Raw genomic sequence first — 18,722 nt, 5'->3', positions numbered from 1 at the left:
TTGCCTTCATTGTACAGATTGATGCGTGTCTCCATGGTGATGGTAGCTGGTCTGAAACCCAGTCATTAGGAAACTTCAATGGTGGCAGCACAGCAATAAGGTGCTACCTCAATGCAGTGCCTTTCTACTTTACCAGCCTCACAACCTCCACTCCCACCAGTTAGGAGCAGTGTAATGTCTCGTGATGAGTGAACTAAGGGGAGAAGGTGTCTGATTCTGTGAACACCTGTCTTCAGAGTGACAATGCCATCAAGAAATTGTCCAGGGATCAGCTTCTATTCTGGCCAATCAGAAATTGTCTTTGTCTCCTTTTTATTTGATGTGGGGAGTTGAGTGTGTAGCGCCATCTAAAGGACAGTGAGAAGCAGCTGTTAGACACAAGGTTTCTGCTCGTCTTTCACTCAGGTTTGAGCAGGACATCAGGAGCTGTCCTTCCCAATCATGTGACCATCCTTCACTGAGCATGGAATGACTGAGCCAGGAGCTGTCAGATTCAGGAAGTAAATCATTCAAAGGTTTGTCTTCTGCCAGCCATCTTACAGACCCAGTGGGAGGAGCTCTGTGGAAATATTATCCCAGCTCCACCCTTTTCTGTTTCTCTCTGAGCTTGCTGTTCCTTTATCACCCTCACCGTCAATATCTCCCTCCTGTAACACTGTTACTAACTCGTTTTATTCTCTCTTTCTCTTGAACTATTTTCTCCCAATTCATTTCTCTCTCTTAACTCTGATTCCACTTCCACTGTTTACTGTAAGTTCTCAGTAATATTTCACTCAGGATATTCAGGGAGGATGTTTCCAATAGTGGGCACATCCAGAACCAGGGGTCACAACCTGAGGATTCAGGGTGCACCTTTTAGGATGGAGATAAGGAGACATTTCTTCACTTAGAGTGGTGAGCCTGTGGAAGTCATTACCACAAGAAGTAGTTAATGCTTAAATATTGCATATGTTCAAGAGGCAGCTAGATATGCCACTTGGGCCAAATGGGATCAGAGGTTGGGGCCGAATGGCCACCTGCTGCTCCTATCTCCTCTGTTTCTATGTTTATCCCTCAATAACCCTTGATTTAGCTTTTCCAAACTCCTTTAGGTTTGTCTATGTGTGCAGCTGGAATCTCTTCAGTGATTGATTCTCACACTTTACTCCTGACACATGGCTAACTAACTGGCACACAGTTTTCTGCCTCCCTCCCTTCTTGAATAAAACTATATTTGCTCATTTCAATATCGAGTACTTTTCACTTTATTGCTGTCTGATGGAATATTTCTGAATGCAGGAATTTTGGAAAATTAACCCCAATGCATCTCTCCCTCTTCAGCAACCTCTTGTAAAACCCAATGATGAAGTTCATCTGGACCCAGAGACTTGTCAGCCCATAGCTCCAACAGTTTGCTCAGAAGACAGCATTTATTATTGTAATTTTGCCAAGTTCCTCTCTCCCTTCCACCTCCCGATTTCGAGCCATCACCGGAAGGTATTTTTATCCTCGACAGTGAAGACTGAAGCAAAGCATTTGTTCATTTCACCTGCCTTTTTCTTATTATCTACTTCCAACTCCCCATTCCCACACTCTCAAAACCAACTCACACACAGACTCTTTTCCTTTTGAAATAGCTGTAGTAACTGAGAAAAATGAGAAGTCCAGAATGAAAGTTCATCTTTATTTACCTGGAATTCAAAATGGTGAATGTGACACACTTTAAAGTCATGTATCTGAGGCAACCAAAATGGTTGAGCTGGCCTTACCATTCCTTCACTTCAGTGAGCTCAGATTTCTTGCTCCAATAGGAGCTAGCTACTCTCCCTCACCTTTCCTTGTGAGCTCCTCTCTCAGCCAATCCCCTGTGGGCTCTCCTCTCAGCCAATCCCCTGTGAGCTCCTCTCTCAGCCAATCCCCTGTGAGCTCCTCTCTCAGCCAATCCCCTGTTGAAAGGGAAATGGGAAGAAAAGTCTTGAAAATTACTGAAGGGTTTAATCTTCAAAGGATCACTGAGAATTGGCATAGTTTGCATTATGGTGGTAAAAACAATGGCTGCCGATGCTGTAAACCAGATTCTGGATTAGTGGTGCTGGAAGAGCACAGCAGTTCAGGCAGCATCCGAGAAGCAGTAAAATCGATGTTTTGGGCAAAAGCCCTTCATCAGGAATACAGGCAGAGAGCCTGAAGGGTGGAGAGATAAGTGAGAGGAGGGTGGGGGTGGGGAGAAAGTAGCATAGAGTACAATAGGTGAGTGGGGGAGGGGATGAAGGTGATAGGTCGGGGGGGGAGAAGGGTGGAGTGGATAGGTGGAAAAGAAGATAGGCAGGTAGGACAAGTCATAGGGACAGTGCTGAGCTGGAAGTTTGGAACTGGGGTGATGTGGAGGAAGGGGAAATGAGGAAACTGTTGAAGTCCATTCCAACTGTTGAACTGTTGATGCCCTGGGGTTGAAGTGTTCCGAGGCGGAAGATGAGGCGTTCTTCCTCCATGTGTCTGGTGGTGAGGGAGCAGCGGTGAAGGAGGCCCAGGACCTCCATGTGGGGAGGGAAATATATCCCTGGTGGTAGGGTCTGTTTGGAGGTGGCGGAAATGTCGGCGGATGATTGGTTTATGTGAAGGTTGGTAAGGTGGAAGGTGAGCACCAGGGGCGTTCTGTCCTTGTTACGGTTGGAGGGGTGGGGTCTGAGGGCGGAGGTGCAGGATGTGGACAAGATGCGTTGGAGGGCATCTTTAACTGCATGGGAAGGGAAATTAGGTCTCTAAAGAAGGAGGCCATCTGGTGTGTTCTGTGGTGGAACTGGTCCTCCTGGGAGCAGATACAGCGGAGGCAGAGGAATTGGGAATACAGGAAGGCATTTTTGCAAGAGGTAGGGTGGGAAGAGGTGTAATCCAGGTAGCTGTGGGAGTCGGTGGGTTTGTAAAAAATGTCGGTGTCAAGTCGGTCGTCATTCATGGAGATGGAGAGGTCCAGGAATGGGAGTGAGCTGTCAGAGATGATCCAGGTAAATTTAGGGTCAGGGTGGAATGTGTTGGTGAAGTTGATGAATTGCTCTACCTCCTCGCGGTAGCACGAGGTGGCGCCAATGCAGTCATCAATGTTGCAGAGGAAGGAGGTGGGGAGTGGTGCCGGTGTAACTACGGAAGATCAACTGTTCTACATAGCCAACAAAGAGACAGGCATAGCTGGGGCCCATACTGGTGCCCATGGCTACCCCTTTGGTCTGGAGGAAGTGAGAGGATTTGAAGGAGAAATTGTTAAGGGTGAGGACCAGTTCGGCCAAACGAATGAGAGTGTCGGTGGAAGGGTACTGTTGGGGACGTCTGGAGAGGAAAAAAACGGAGGACTTGGAGGCCCTGGTCATGGTGGATGGAGGTGTAGAGGGATTAGATATCCATGGTGAAGATGAGGCGTTGGGGGCCGGGGAAACGGAAGTCTTGGAGGAAGTGGGGGGTGGGGTGTGGGTGATGTCTTGAACGTATGTGGGGAGTTCCTGGACTAGGGGGGATAGGACAGTGTCGAGGTAGGTAGAGATGAGTTCAGTGGGGCAGGAGCATGCTGAGACAAGGGTCAGCCAGGGTGGTTAGGATTGTGGATCTTGAGAAAGAGGTAGAACCGGGCAGTGCGGGGTTCCCGGACTATGAGGTTGGAAGCTATGGGTGGGAGATCTCCTGACGTGATGAGCTTCTGTATGTTCTGGGAGATGATGGTTTGGTGATGGGGGGGGTGGGGTCATGGTCGAGGGGGCGGGAGGAAGAGGTGTCCCCGAGTTGGCGTTTGGCTATAGTTTGCATCATTAACAAAGACTGGGAAGATTTGAAAGGAAGCAACACATTGCTACCTGTGATCTGGACTGGTGCCAGAACTGTGTTTCTGACATTTTTGTCCTTCCCAGATACAAAATTTTGTGCTTTGAATCTCTGTCTGTGTTTGTATGTGTATGGGAGTTTTAAGAAGAGTGTAAGTTCTCGGTTATAGGTTAGCAATGCAACTTACCTACCTTCTGTTATTGATTAAAACATGTTAATTATAATAAACAGTCAATTTCTTGTTAATGAGGAAAAACATGGTGTGCATATTATTTAACCTCAATTAGTTCAGTAAAATAGGCCACCTCAGTGTTTCTCATGTGGGATGGGTCAAGGAATAGTGGGGCTTGATTTTCAGCCCATTACTCCGGTGGGGGGGGGGAGGGGGGGTTGGGGAGGGAGGTTGTGACAATTTACAATGCAGTGTTTCCTGAAGCACTGTCTCTCATTCAGCCGTGTCAATATTCAATTGTCTGTAGAAATGATCCATTGTACAATTATTGCTGTGGAGCATTTGCAACAGTAGAATGACAAGAGAACATTCTCACATGATACAATCCTACAGGCAACCCCCTTGTTTTCTGTAATACATTCAATGTGGCAAAATACTCAAAGTGCTTCCCAGAAACATAATCCAACAAAAAGAACTCAACCGCCAAGTCCACGAGAAAGAAACATCAGGACAGGTTGGTTCAATGCACTGGCTTTAAACAGCATCAGAAATGAGCAATAGAAGTGAGATGGAGAGGCTTGAAAGGAGAGAATTGCAGAGCTTATGGCTTTAACACAAACACTGGGTCTATCCCAGCCTTCCACATACATTCAGCAATAGCGTATCCACAACCTGCTGAGACAGGATCCTTATCGTGAATCCATGCTCCCCCCCAACCAGCAGGAACCACCATCTAGTCAAGCTCCTTCCAAACATTTCAATGTGATCACCTCTCATTCTACTAAACAATATCGGGATCATTTACTCAGCCTCTCATTGTAGACCAGTACTCCCACCCTAGGGACTAATTTAGTGAACCTTCACTATCCTGACTTCAATGCGACCAGATCCTTTCTTAAATATACAGACTGAAATGTCACAGCGTTCCAGGGGCACTCTCACCAAAGCCTGATACAATTGGAACAATATTCTTTATTTCTGACCTCCAACTTGGAAAACAGTGACAGGGATGGACAGAGTCAGCATGGATTTATGAAAGGGAAGTCATACTTGGCAAATCACTAGAATCTTGCAAGGATGTAACTAGTAGAGTTGATAAAGGGAGAGCAAGTGGATGTGGTTTATTGGACTTTCAGTAGGCGTTTGATACAGTCCCATAATAACGGTATTAAGGGCAGTGTGCTGATATGGATAAGAGAACTGGTTGCAGACAGGAAACAAAGGATAAGAATGAACAGGTGTTGCTCTGACAGCCAGCTGGTAACTAATAAGGTACCACATAGCTTGAACCCCAGCTATTCACTATATATACATATCTATATACCTATGTATAGGTAAGAGAACTGCATGTAATCTCGCTGGGTGGGAGGGTGAGCTGTGAGGAAGTTGCAGAGATGTTTCAGTATGATTTGGACAACTTGAGTGAGTCAGCAAATACATGTCAGGTGGAGAACAATGGAAAGTGATCCACTTTGGTAACAAAACCAGGATGTCCTCACACACCAGTTGTTGAAAGTGAGCATGAAGGTGCAGTAGGTGGGGAAGAAAGCAAATGGTATGCTGCCTTCATAGTGAGAGGATTCAAGTACAGGAGCAGGGATGGCTTACTGCAATTGTACAAGGGCTTGGGAAGACCACAACTGGAATATTGTGTGTAGGTTTGGTCTCCTTATCTGAGGAAGGGTATTCTGGCTGTGGAGGGAGTGTAACAAAAGTTTATTAGATTTGTTCCAGGGATGACAGGACTGATGCATGAAAATTGATCGGATTAGTTAGGACTATATTCACCGGAGTTTCAAAAAATGAGGATGGATCTCACAGAAACCCATCCAATAGTTGAGAAGACTAAAGAGTGGAAATGCAGGAAGGATGTTCCTGATGACCAGGGAGTCCAGAACAAGGTCTCAGGATACAGGGTAGGGCACTTAGGACTGACAGGAAGAAAGCTTTCTTTACCCGGAGAGTGAGGAATCTGTGGAACTGTCTGCCAGAGAAAGTGGATGAGGCAAAATATTGAATGTTTTCAAGGAAGAGTTAAATATTTTCTTAGGACTAAAGGGACCAAAGGAGGCAGGAACAGAGCATTAAGTTGGAAGATCAGCCTTAATTATATTCAATGGGGCAGCAGGCCTAAGGGATGACAGGAACCTGACTACCCTACCCCTCCTGTCTCTCAGTGGCTCAGAAACTGGCTTTAGGACTTTTAAAAGATTTCACTTGTCAGAATATAGTGACTGCTGTCTGAGAAATGTTGTTGGGGGTGGGGAGGTGGGGGTGCAGGGAGGTGTGATGTGGCCTACATGGTTTGTTGGATGTTTGTCACATTGGAAAATTTGCCAGAATTCCCCTGGGTCAGGAAGTGGGCAACACTTTGTCTGTTCTGGGTCAGAGTTTGTGATCCTGACCCACATTGGAAAACTTAAGCCACTTGTGTAACATCACCATCTAATATGTATGTTGTCCTGTACTGTACTACATCACTTGTCTCTTTCCCAAACTGTTGTATAAAGTCAGGGTGCTAAGGATATACACTTTACAATGTCTCAACGCTGTAAGAATCTCATAGGGCAACTGAAATCTTATACCACATTGAATCTTTTTCCAGCTCAGTCCCGTTGAGATATACTCAATGCTGTGCTACAAATTAACAGTACAAACTCAGTGGAATACTGAAAGCTGTTACGGTCTCAGTCTTTTGGAATATAGTGTTCATTTCTGGTCTCCCTGCTATAGGGATGATATTGTTAAACTTGAAAGAGTTCAGAAATGTTGCCAGGTTTGGAGGGTTTGAGCTACAGGGAGAGGCTGAATAGGCTGGGGCTGTTTTACCAGGAGAGTCAAGGGCTGAGGGGTGGCTTTATAGATATTTATAAAATTGTGAGGGGCATGGATAAGGGAAATGGCCAAGATGGTTTCCCTAGGGTGTGGGAATCCAAAACTCAAGGGCATAGCATGAGGATGTTGACTTTGCTGATGAAGGTGTGCTGTCAACAGAGCTACATCAAGACATTATTTCAATGAGCTACTGGTGGGACATCACACTGCAGTACCCAAGAACTACAAAAAAGGAGAAGAAAAATATCAAAACAACATTTTTAAGAAAAATGGGTATCCAATAAACATAATCTGCCAATCCCTCAGGAACAAACCCAAACAAGCAGACTCAATGCCACCAAAAACTGGAGCCACATGACTTTACATCAAAGACATATCAGAAATGATTTCCAGACTACACAGACCCCTTGGCATCATGATAGCCCACAAACCTACCAACACACTTAAACAGCAACGACTGAACATAAAGGATCCATTAGATACCACCAGCAAAACTAATGTCATTTACAAGATAACATACAAGAACTGTAAAAAACACTACATTGGATAAACTAGCAGGAAACTTGCCATCAGGATACGTAAACACCAACTGGCCACCAAAAGAAACAACCCACTATTACTAGTTTATATACGTACAGGCAAAGAATGACACTGCTTTGACCGGGACAGCACACACACCCTAGGACAGACGAAACAAAGATCCGTACAAAAATTCTTAGAGGCATGGCATTCTCACCAGAACCCCATCAATAAACACACTGATTTAGACCCTATCTACCTTCCCATGAAAAAAAGACTGGGAAATGACATCATCAACCTCAAGAAACCAAGACCCATAAATAGAGAGGTGGGACATAACACCGGCACTTTACCGAAGACTCTCACTGATGAAGTTACTGCGTATGGTGATGAAACATCTGAAAACAAGCTCAGCGAGCTAACTTAGAGACTTAACACTCAGGATCTTCCTCAGGCCTAGTCAAATCCAAACCAACCTGTCCAGTCTGCTCCTGTAAGGCACACACAAAATAACCTGCACCATACAAGAACTTAAAGAGAAATACCATTCCCCACTCCTTACCATTGACACTGTATGTGTTATATAGATATACATTAAGTCAGCAATGATTCAAGTCAATGAATTATAAATTGTGTGTCAACTAGTGATACAAGTTGAGATAAACAATTATATCCCATCAATAACCAGGAATTTAATGAAGAACTTTAAATAGAGAGAAAAAGTTTCTTGGCATCTGAAGTAAAAGCCAAACATGTCTGAAATATATTTATACTTTTCTGATCCTCTAGAATTGGAAGCAAAAAGTTAACATTCTAAGGAAAGACACTACTGTGTACAGGGCGAAAGTGGGTACTGCAGATACTGGAGATTAGTGTCAAGATTAGAGTGTTGGGCTTTTGCCCAAAACATTGATTTTTCCTGCTCCTCGGATGCTGCCTGACCTGCTGTGCTTTTCCAGCACCTCTCTAATCTTGACTACTGTGTACATCTAATTTTCTTGGCTTTTTCTTCCATTCGATAGAGAGTACTGATCAAAGGTTGGCATTTAATAAAGGTACAGATTGAATCACAGAGCAAGTAATTGAAAGGGTTGCAAGGATCAATAAATTCCCCATCTCATGGTAACCGTGTTATCTATTCACTGCAGTCAGAATCCTCCTTGTCCACATCACTTGCATTTTGTTAACTGAACACTAGATGGACCCAAAGCCTTATTCATCACCTCTGATGTTAAAACTGCTTTTGTGTGGGAAAGAAGCTTGTATTTAGATAGCACCAAGCATAACTTCAGGACATCCCAAAAGCATTTCAGCCAATGAAGTACATTCAAAGTGTAAGGCCGTATTTTTTGGGGCACATTGGAGGTGTGTAATGTCAAACAGAGCATATTATCATGCGTCCCATCCCAGTGCCTACCCACCCAACTCCATCATTGATTTTCAAGGATTTCTCCTTGCAGTGGAAGGATTAACCTGCAGTGGAGCAACATTCTCTACTCTGGTTGCTCCTGCTCAGGTCCCACGTGCCCATCAGAGGTTCTGGAACACAAGCACCAGCCTGTCTAAGATCTTGCAGCTCCTAGCAGCCCAGCCCGGCCTCTCAGCCTGTATTGAAGGCCAGCATGGACTCCCAACCTCAAGGTGAAACTCAGCATGGACTCCCGGCCTCAGGGTTAGGCCCAGCTCGGACTCACAGCCTCAGGGTTAAGCCCAGGACGGACTCCCAGCCTCAGGGTTAGCCCAGCACCGTCTCCCAGACTCAGGGTAAGCCCAGCATGGACTCCCAGCCTCAGGGTTAGCCCCGCACGGACTCCCAGCCTCAGGGTAATGCCAGCATGGACTCCCAGCCTCAGGGTTAGGGCCAGCACAGATTCCTGGCCTCAGTGTTAAACCCAGCATGTACTCCTGGCCTCAGGGTTAGGCCCAGCATGGACTCCGGCCTCAGGGTTAAGCCCAGCTCGGACTCCCAACCTCAGGGTAAGCCCAGCACGGATTCCCAGCCTCAGGGTTAAGCCCAGCATGGACTCACAGCCTCAGAGTTAAGCCCAGCACGGACTCACAGCCTCAGGGTAACCCCAGCACGGACTCCCAGCCTCAGGGTAACCCCAGCACAGACTCCCAGCCTCAGGGTAACCCCAGCACAGACTCCAAGACTCAGGATAAGCCCAGCACAGACTCCCAGCCTCAGGGTTCAGCCCAGCACTGACTCCCAGACTCAGGGTTAGGCCCAGCGCGGACTCCCAGCCTCAGGGTAAGCCCAGCACGGACTCCCAGCCTCAGGGTTAGGCCCAGCATGGACTCCCAGCCTCAGGGTAAACCTAGCACTGACTCCCAGCCTCAGGGTAAGCCCAGCACGGAATCCCAGACTCAAGGTTAGGCCCAGCATGTACTCCCAGCCTCAGGGTAAGTCCAGCATGAACTCCCAGCCTCAGGGTTAGGCCCAGCATGTACTCCCAACCTCAGGGTTAGGCCTAGCACAGACTCCCAGACTCAGGGTTAAGCCCAGCATGGACTCCCAGACTCAGGGTTAGGCCCAGCACGGACTCCCAGACTCAGGGTTAAGCCCAGCATGGACTCCCAGACTCAGGGTAATCCCAGCACTGACTCCCGGCCTCAGGGTAAGCCCAGCACGGACTCACAGCCTCAGGGTAAGCCCAGCACGGACTTCCAGCCTCAGGGTTCAGCCCAGGGTGGTCTCCTGCTTTAGAAAGACTGTAATGCTGAACATTTCCCTTATTGTTTTCATTTCTCTTGTTTATACCTAAGATTTTATACTGAGTTATCTGTGTACCTAAGATACACCAGAAATGTTGACTTTGTACACTTTTGGTTGTTCTTATGTACCCCTGTACTTGAGTAAGTGTGGCAATCAACCTAATTCTAATTCTATTTACACCTGATGGCTGTACTGGGAGCAGGGAGCTTGCAGAACACTGAGTGATTGCAGCGTAAGTCAGAGGAGTGAGGACATGTTCACCCCTGACATCTACAGTGGGATTGTGGGGACACTGGCCTGGTGTTCATTACCACTGTTTTGTTGGAACTGCAGAGCTCGTTCCCACACACAGCAATACAATAAAGACCAGACCAATCAGTTTTACCTGGCATAGCTAAAGTGATAAATTGGCATGGACTGCATCAGCCAAATATTATTTATATTTCCATCAGCTCGCTGTCAAAATTGCTCCATGGGATATTTTGTTACCCAGTTGAGGGCACCAGAGAGGCTTTAGTTCACCAAAAGGATGGTCCCCTCAGAGAGTGCAGCACTGCTACATCAGCCTGCAGTACATGCACAACTCACTGTGATGGGACTTTATAGATTCACCCTGGAGTCTCAGGCCAGAGAGAGCACGACTCATTGAGCTGTGGCTGACACAACCATGACTGGAGGAAGAAATGCAAGGTGCTTTTCCTGCAAAATGGCATATTTTCCACTGGCAGCTTGACCCTCCTCAGCTCTCTGCTTCTGCAGCACTTTGCCTGCCAAGAGATGAGCTCAGTAAGAATCAGTGCGACATCCGTTTGACATTACGATCTTCCAGCGGTTATCATATCCTTGAAGAAAATGCTTGTTCCATTCCCCACTCCCTCCTTAATGTCCCCCATGAATGGCCTTATAGAGGCTTATAAAATCATGACACGCATTGACAAGGTAGATAACCACCCATATTTCTCCATGGTAGGGAGTCTAAAACTGACAGGCATAGCTTTAAGGTGAGAGCAGAGAGATACAGAGGGGCAATTTGTTCACACAGAGGGTGGTGAGTGTCTGGAACAGGCTGCCAGACACAGTGGTGGAGGCAAGAATAATTTTGTCTTTTAAGAAACATTTGGACAGATACCTGGATAGGATAAGGATGGAGGGATAAGGACCAAACACAGGTAAGTGGGACTAGATTAATTGTGAACACTGGGCCGCATGAAAATGTTGGGCTGAAGGGCCTGTTTCCATGCTGTAAACCTCTATGACTCTATAAACTACAGCTTTCCCCGGACCGCAAACAGCCAGACAGTTGCACTCTACTGACCAGCAGGAGATACAAGCAGTCACAGCTCTTTATTCACCACTGGTGTTGTTTGTTTTTAAGGGCAATATCTCCATTACAATGAACAACAAACTGATTTAGCAAAGAGAGACAAGCAAACACCAGCAGGGCTGTTTAGAAAATAATAATACAACCCGCACCTAGCAGATTATCCTCGGTAATTTTGAGAAAGTTTTCAAATGATTTTTCGGGTTTTTTAGTCAGAAGATTCAGTGCGCCATTTTCAGATGGTGCTTCTTATTCAGGTTTTGCCCTGCCACTAGGGGGCCTACGCTGAAGACTGGCTGGGAGGATGTCCCTGGTCAGTAGGTGCTGGAAGCAGGGGTCAGTGTGAAGCCCTGCACAGTAACATCCCAGCATTCTTGGGCTGAACAGAAAAGCTATCCTCAACCCAGAGCAGCATAGAATCAAGGAATGTTGTGCTGTTGGAGCATGTGCATTTCACGGAGGCCTCTACGGTGTACGTGAACATATGTTAATAGTAACAGTCGACAGTCACAATCTATAAGAGCAAGGGAGGAACAGAAGGACTGCAATCTGTATTATGTACATTGGAAAGTAAATAGAGAGCTTGCTGGAGCTCCTGAGAGTTAGACAACAGCTCACCTAAGGAAGTACACACAGATGAAGCAAACTCCGGGCAGTCTAACATTGTATAGCAGCTTCAACACCCACTCCCTTTGCAATGATAATGGATATTCATTAGTCTGTACCAGATGAATCTTATACAAGACCATAAGACAAGGAACAGGCCATTCAACCCATCAAGTCTCCTCTGCCATCCAGTGAGATCATGACTGATCTGATCATCCTCAACTACACTTTCCTGCTTTTTCTCCACAACCCTTGTTTCCCTTATTGTTTGAAAATCTCTCTCAGTCATGAATATAATTTTTAAAAAAAACAGCCTCAACAGCGCTCTGCGACAAAGAATTGCACACAGTCACAGTCAGAGAAGAAATGCCTTCTCATGTGCAACCCCTCATTCAGCGATTATGTTCCCTGGTCATAGACTCTCAGAAAGGGAAGCAATCTTCTTGTCACACCCCCTAAGAGTCTTGTACGTTTCAATATAACCTGTGCCAGGCATACCCAGGATAACCTGTAGTTTGTATTAGGCATGCACAGCAGATTGACAGAGCCTCTCTGTCTCAAGGTAACCTCTTAGCAACCCGACTGATTTCAAAAATTAAAACACCAGCTGGGTTTTAACCCCATCTGTGCTACCTGTCTGCCAAGAGTTATAAACAGCCCCTCATTTTCTGTTCAGCCTTCATAACTCAGGTTTGCTGATGACATCTCAATGGAACACTAACTGTTGGATGACTATCACCGAGCTCTGTGTGTCAATTCATTCCAAGTGAATAATCTGCAGGCAAAATAAAAATGTGAACCATTATACTGACTGGGTATCCAGGCAACAGCCTGACATAGACCTGTGCAAGGCTGTTCTGGTCAAGACCAAAATATATGAAGAGGATTATCCCAGATCTGAACTTTCTCTTATTTTAGAGGCCAGTGCCAGGCACCACATTCTGGATGAAATTTGATTGGCCAAACCATCAGTCTTGAAGCAAAACACACTTTATTTATGCACTATAGTTAAAATACAATGAAAAAAATAAGAAATTGAGATAACTTGACTGGAAAACTTAACAGAACGGACTGCGAGTTTTGAGAAAATTTGTAGGTCAGGTTGAGGTTCAGGTTGTAAGTTTGCTTGCTGAGCTGGTAGGTTTGTTTTCAGATGTTTCGTCATCATGCTAGGTGACATCATCAGTGAGCGTCCAGTGAAGCCCTGGTATTATGTCCCGCTTTCTATTTATACATCTTGGTCTGTTAAGATGGGTGATGTCATTTCCGGTTCTTTTTCTCAGAGGTTGGTAAGTGGTAAATGGTATCACTGGTATCCTTACATACAGAAGAAGAAGGAGACCACTTCGACTGGGAAAATGCATCCATCCTGGTACAGGCTAAACAGAGACATGCACAGGAATTCCTAGAGGCTTGGCATTCAAACCGGAACTCCATCAATAAACGCATTGATTTGGACCCCACTTACCAGTCTCTGAGAAAAAGAACCAGAAATGATATCACCCACCTTAACAGACCAATACCCATAAATAGAAAGTGAGGCAGAACACCAGCACTTCACCGGAGGCTCACTGATGGTGTTACCTATCATGGTGATGGAATGTCTGAAAATAAACCTTCCAGTTCAGCAGAACAATGGACTATTTAACTACCAAACAGTAACTGTTCCAATACATTAACATCCCACAAACACACCCTTAGCTAAGGCAAATTCAGTAAAATAGATTGTCTCAAGTGCAATTCTAGCGGCAGAAAAAACATCCCAGCTTTTAGCTGCAACAGAGGGAAGAAAATCATCTTCCTCATCCAGCTTCAAGACCCCAGCAGTAACTGCTACTGAAAAATTAAAATTAAAGTTCTGGTTCTATGGAAGCTTGACCATACCCATTAAAGCTGCTTCTACTGTTCCAGCTTTAGAAAAACAAAACCCCAAGGCCTCACAAGTTGTTTATTTTATGAGCCATGAGCAGACTGCTCTTTACCACTGTCTGAACCTCTCTTCACAAAAATAGGACAAAATATACCTCTTAAAGTATTGTTACAAAGACAACCAAAGGACTAATGGATAGACTAATGTTATGAAATTGAAGGTGTGTAATGTACCTTTAAGAGAGAGAGAAAGCTAAAAGCTGGCAAGCATCTGTCATGTCACAGCATATACTGGAAAATTGAAAATATGCAACATTTGGCTGCTATGTTCACAACGGTTCGAATTTAACCAGTCTAAACTATGCCCCAAGATACTAAAACCCAATCAAATTTGAATTTTACTATTTTGACAACATCAAACCAATGAGATAATCCAATGTTTGGGGTATAATAAGCAGGCTTTGTGAACAGTTGGCCAGATAGAGCGCCATCTGCCATTTCAAAGACAGCTATTCGCCACATTCTCTGTCAAAGGTACCTTTTTCATATAAAACATCTCTGCAGCAGAAGACTGAAGATGACCCAGGGGCATCTACAACAGAGGAAGATCGATACTGGAGATGACAGCCGCTGTCTGGGCTTGAAAATTGATTTGATGTAAATTTATTAGGTGCTTTGTCAGATCAGTATATTGTTATAGAGTGATAATAAATCTTTAAGAGAAAAATGTCTAAGAGTTTTAAAAGTCATTGTTTAATGTTCACTTTTAAAATTAAAGAGTAAAATAGATATTTTTCTTTAATTAGTGGAATTTGGGTAGTTCTCTGTCACTCATACTTTAACAGATTATGAGGTGAGGTGAGCTTTTCTGTGTATTTGGTTTAATTAGCTGAAGGGTTCTCCATCATGTTGTAACAGTCTGGGGGCTCCTCTAGAATTCGGACACATTTCGACAGATCCAGTCTGAGATTTGGACAGATTTGAAAAGATTTAGGGTTCAGAAGATCCCACCAGATTTAAACACACGTCGATTAGTGTCCTAGAACTAAAAGTAAAATGTAGGTGAGACAATCTATTTAATTTTGGTTACTTGTCGTTGGTTAAATTGCAAGTGAGAGAAATGGTTCTTAAAGTTGCTAAAGAAGTTCTGGGATTTGAAGGTGATTCCCAAATTTGCCAAGAAAGTTTAGAAAGGAAAAAAAAGACCATTCTCTTAGAATTAGCAAAGAGGTTAGAATTGGGTTTAACCAAGGACAAAAGTAAAGCTGAAAATGTAAGGGAGTTACTCAAACTTTTAGGTATGCCAGAGAAACAGACAAGTGCAGTAGAGTTAGAAAAACTTAAATTCCAGAAAGTGACTCAGAGCAGAAATGCACACCTTGCAGGTGAAGTGGGAACAGATCTAAAACAAGAGGAAAAATCCCTTTAAATATCACCTCATCCAGCTCTGTCTTGTTCCAAAGTGCTTTTCAGCCAATGAAGCTTGTTTTGAAGTGTTGTTAAAGAGGAAACATGGCAAACAATTTGCTCAGAGGAAATTCCAACACAGAATAATAATGGGCAAAAGCATTTTGATTGGAAAGTGTTCAGCCCAACTAACCTGACTGGAAGCTTGTGTTGAAAACTTGGGCATGTCCTGGCACACAGATATGCAGAGTAGGCCCTCAGGGATTTTTGAACATCCCAGCAAATTCATTACACAGCTGCACGCCTGCCAGTGTTTCCACTGTAAATTATGATGCTGTCATTAAAACCTAGAGAACCCTTAGAGAATATTGCTGATGCCAGAAAGTCAGAGAACTAGACAGACTTGCTGTCATTAATTTAATTGTTCGTCTAACACTAAGTCAGAAATTGGGGACATTGGTGAACTGATCTTTTGATGTTTGAAGAAATGTTCCAATGATTAGAAACCCTGTTGCGGTTCTGTTCGCCGAGCTGGGAATTTGTGTTGCAGAAGTTTCGTCCCCTGTCTAGGTGACATCCTCAGTGCTTGGGAGCCTCCTGTGAAGCGCTTCTGTGATCTTTCCTCCGACATTTATAGTAATTTGTATCTGTCACTTTCGGTTGTCAGTTCCAGCTGTCCGCTGCAGTGGCCAGTATATTAGAAACCCTGTTGGGTATTTTAAAAAGTTATTCCCGTCAACCATTTAAATGCAACTTAAAATAGTTTTCTACCAGCCAAAGATTTAAGTATACAGCAAGGGTTATTTTTTCAAAAGTCTCTTCAACGCAATGTTGATCTTTAGAAGGTTTTTTTGGAGCAAATGTGGTCCACAATGTTATAAGTCTATGTAAAATGTTTTTAAAAAAATTAAAAATAAAACCAAATTCTAATCAGTCAGAACTAACTCTGAGGAAATGGCATTTTACAGCAGCTCAAATTTAATAAACAACAATAATTACATTTGGAATTTTTTTTAAAAATCAGGATTTTAAATTTAAGATAACATATACATTGTTGTCGAATGCACTGAATCATTAAGTTTTGTTCCTATACTGACCCCTCTCAGGTAGCATGCAGCTGTTCAGTAATGGTCTGCGTTATCTCCTTCCACACTGTTATGATCCCAGTTGATGTTACCACTGGACAGGTTTCCTTCACTATGATAACTTGACTCTCCCCTTCTTTTGGTCCAGTTTCCATATCTGAGGTTAGGCTGTCTGCCGATATTCATTCCAAACCCAGTGATTCCCAGTTACCTTGACCAGACTTCCTCACACACTGCATCCTGTAAGCCCTCCATTCCACTCTCTGTCAGATCAGTTCCGATGATGACACCATGCAGAGGGGTCCTTCCTTGTCTTATTTTTTTTACTTCAACCAGGGTTTCATCCTCCTCCTGGTGATGATGGCCCCAAACAAAATTCTGAAGAATAATCATTTTGGGCTCAAAAAAGTTAACTCTTTCTCTCTTCACAGATGCTGCATTATTTGCTGAGTTTCTCCAGCACATTGAATTACAAACAATGATTTATAGATGAATTAATATTTTGAAAGGGTCAGTAATGACATGGAGTCTCACCCACACTGCCCTCTCCTGGCAAAGCTCACCAGACTGACTTAATCTAGTAGTGATGAGGTCACCAGTAGGCCTTCCTCAAGATGAGGATCCCCTCCCCAAAGGCAGGAAGTCCCACCCACCAAGAACTGCCAATCAATTAGAGACAACCAATTGCTGCTCACAAAGGAGGCAGAGGCTGCTATGGGAATGATCTGCACTCGAAGCCCAGGCTCATAGAGCAACTGCAGTCAAAGGAAAAAAAATGGCGAGGAGGGGGTGGGGGGGGTGTCACAGAGCAGCAAAGGCAGAGAGTGCGCTGCTCCATCCCCCACCTCATTCCAGAGCCCTTGTTCAAACGCATGTATTGCCTGACCAAGATAGACGCCTCCTCTCAGAGACCAAATTGTATTGATTGGAATGAAGTCAACCAGCTGGACCTCATAGAATATGAGTTTGTGATATTTCAGAAGATTTGTAGCTCAGGTTGTGGTTCCGGTTGTAAGTTTGCTCGCTGAGCTGATAGATTTGTTCTCAGATGTTTCCTCAACATGCCACGTAATGGAGGCTCACTGATGATGTTACCTAGTATGGTGGCGAAACGTCTGAGAACAAATCTACCAGCTCAGTACGCAAATTTACACCAGAATATGATTCCTCTAATTGGGGCTGTTAATCACCAAAATTACCGTGAGTTTTTGTTTTGTTTGTTTTTTTTAAACCAGTAAGCACTGCCAGTAAAAATACCCATATACCCACTTGAGTATTTACAAGCAAAACCCCTTATGGGTAATGCAAACCAACAAAGGTGAAGATGGTGATGAGGGGAGGGTTTAGGGAAAACAGGATGGGACTAAATCAAAATGGTGTTGGAGAGGGAAATAAAGCACTGTATTTCCCACAGTGTCCACCTCTCTCTAAAGACATCAAGAGCATTGATGGGATACACGTGCTCCCTCTCCAAGGTCACCCAGGCAGGAACATAACCGCAGAAGTGGGTCAGGTCATTGGCAGAGATGACCTTTCCACAGCCTGCTGCCTGGACCTGTTTACCACTGGTTTAGAAACAGCAGCAGGAAGGTTACCTTAACTAGCATTAATTATCCACTCAAGGGCCACAATTAGTAACAAGACAGGAAGGTCACCCATAGATCGTCCTGCCACTGAATTAGTCAAGGGGAAGGTGACAGGGTTCCCACCCAATGAAAATCCACCCTACTATGGATCACCATTGGAGAAGAACATAAAATGGTGTCAGAGAGGTTGTACAGAAAGACTGTCTCATCCCAACGAGTTAAATTGAACCTGTTCATTTCAAATTCCCATGCAAGACTGTTTGCTTTCAGCAAGTCTGTGGGACTATTAAATAGCGAACCTTATTGTCGCCTATTGCCTCAGGTGGACCAGTAAACAACAGTCAATAACTAACACAGAGAGCATTTCAACACATGGGCTCAAGTCTTCTGATACTCTGTCAGTGTTGCTAATGCACCTTAGGATCCTGAGGAAGTCCAGCTTTACCTCTGTGGTCCCTACACCAGGAATTCAAGCTGAGTCTGCCCAGTGACTCCACTCACAGTGGATCAGATCTTCCAGACCATGAAGACTTGGGCTTTTTGCACTATCATTGACCCTGTTTCCTTGTTATACTGATATCCTTGAGGTTTTTCAAAGGGGTGTAAAACCAGTAAGATGAAGCAATTCAGGTGGAATGTTAAAGCACTCGATTTTTTACAGCCCAACACCTCTGTGATGGGCATAACGTTTACCACACACCCTCACCCATTCTTACATGAGCTTGCACCCATTGAAAACTCTTAGCTCTCTTCCCCACCCCCACCTGCATCCCAATTCACCTCCTGGGTTCCCTGTCTCCTCTCTGGCTGGACGGTC

This window comes from Hemiscyllium ocellatum, chromosome 10 (assembly GCF_020745735.1).
Source record: "Hemiscyllium ocellatum isolate sHemOce1 chromosome 10, sHemOce1.pat.X.cur, whole genome shotgun sequence".
Lineage (NCBI taxonomy): Eukaryota > Metazoa > Chordata > Chondrichthyes > Orectolobiformes > Hemiscylliidae > Hemiscyllium > Hemiscyllium ocellatum.
This window is presented reverse-complemented; position numbering follows the sequence as displayed.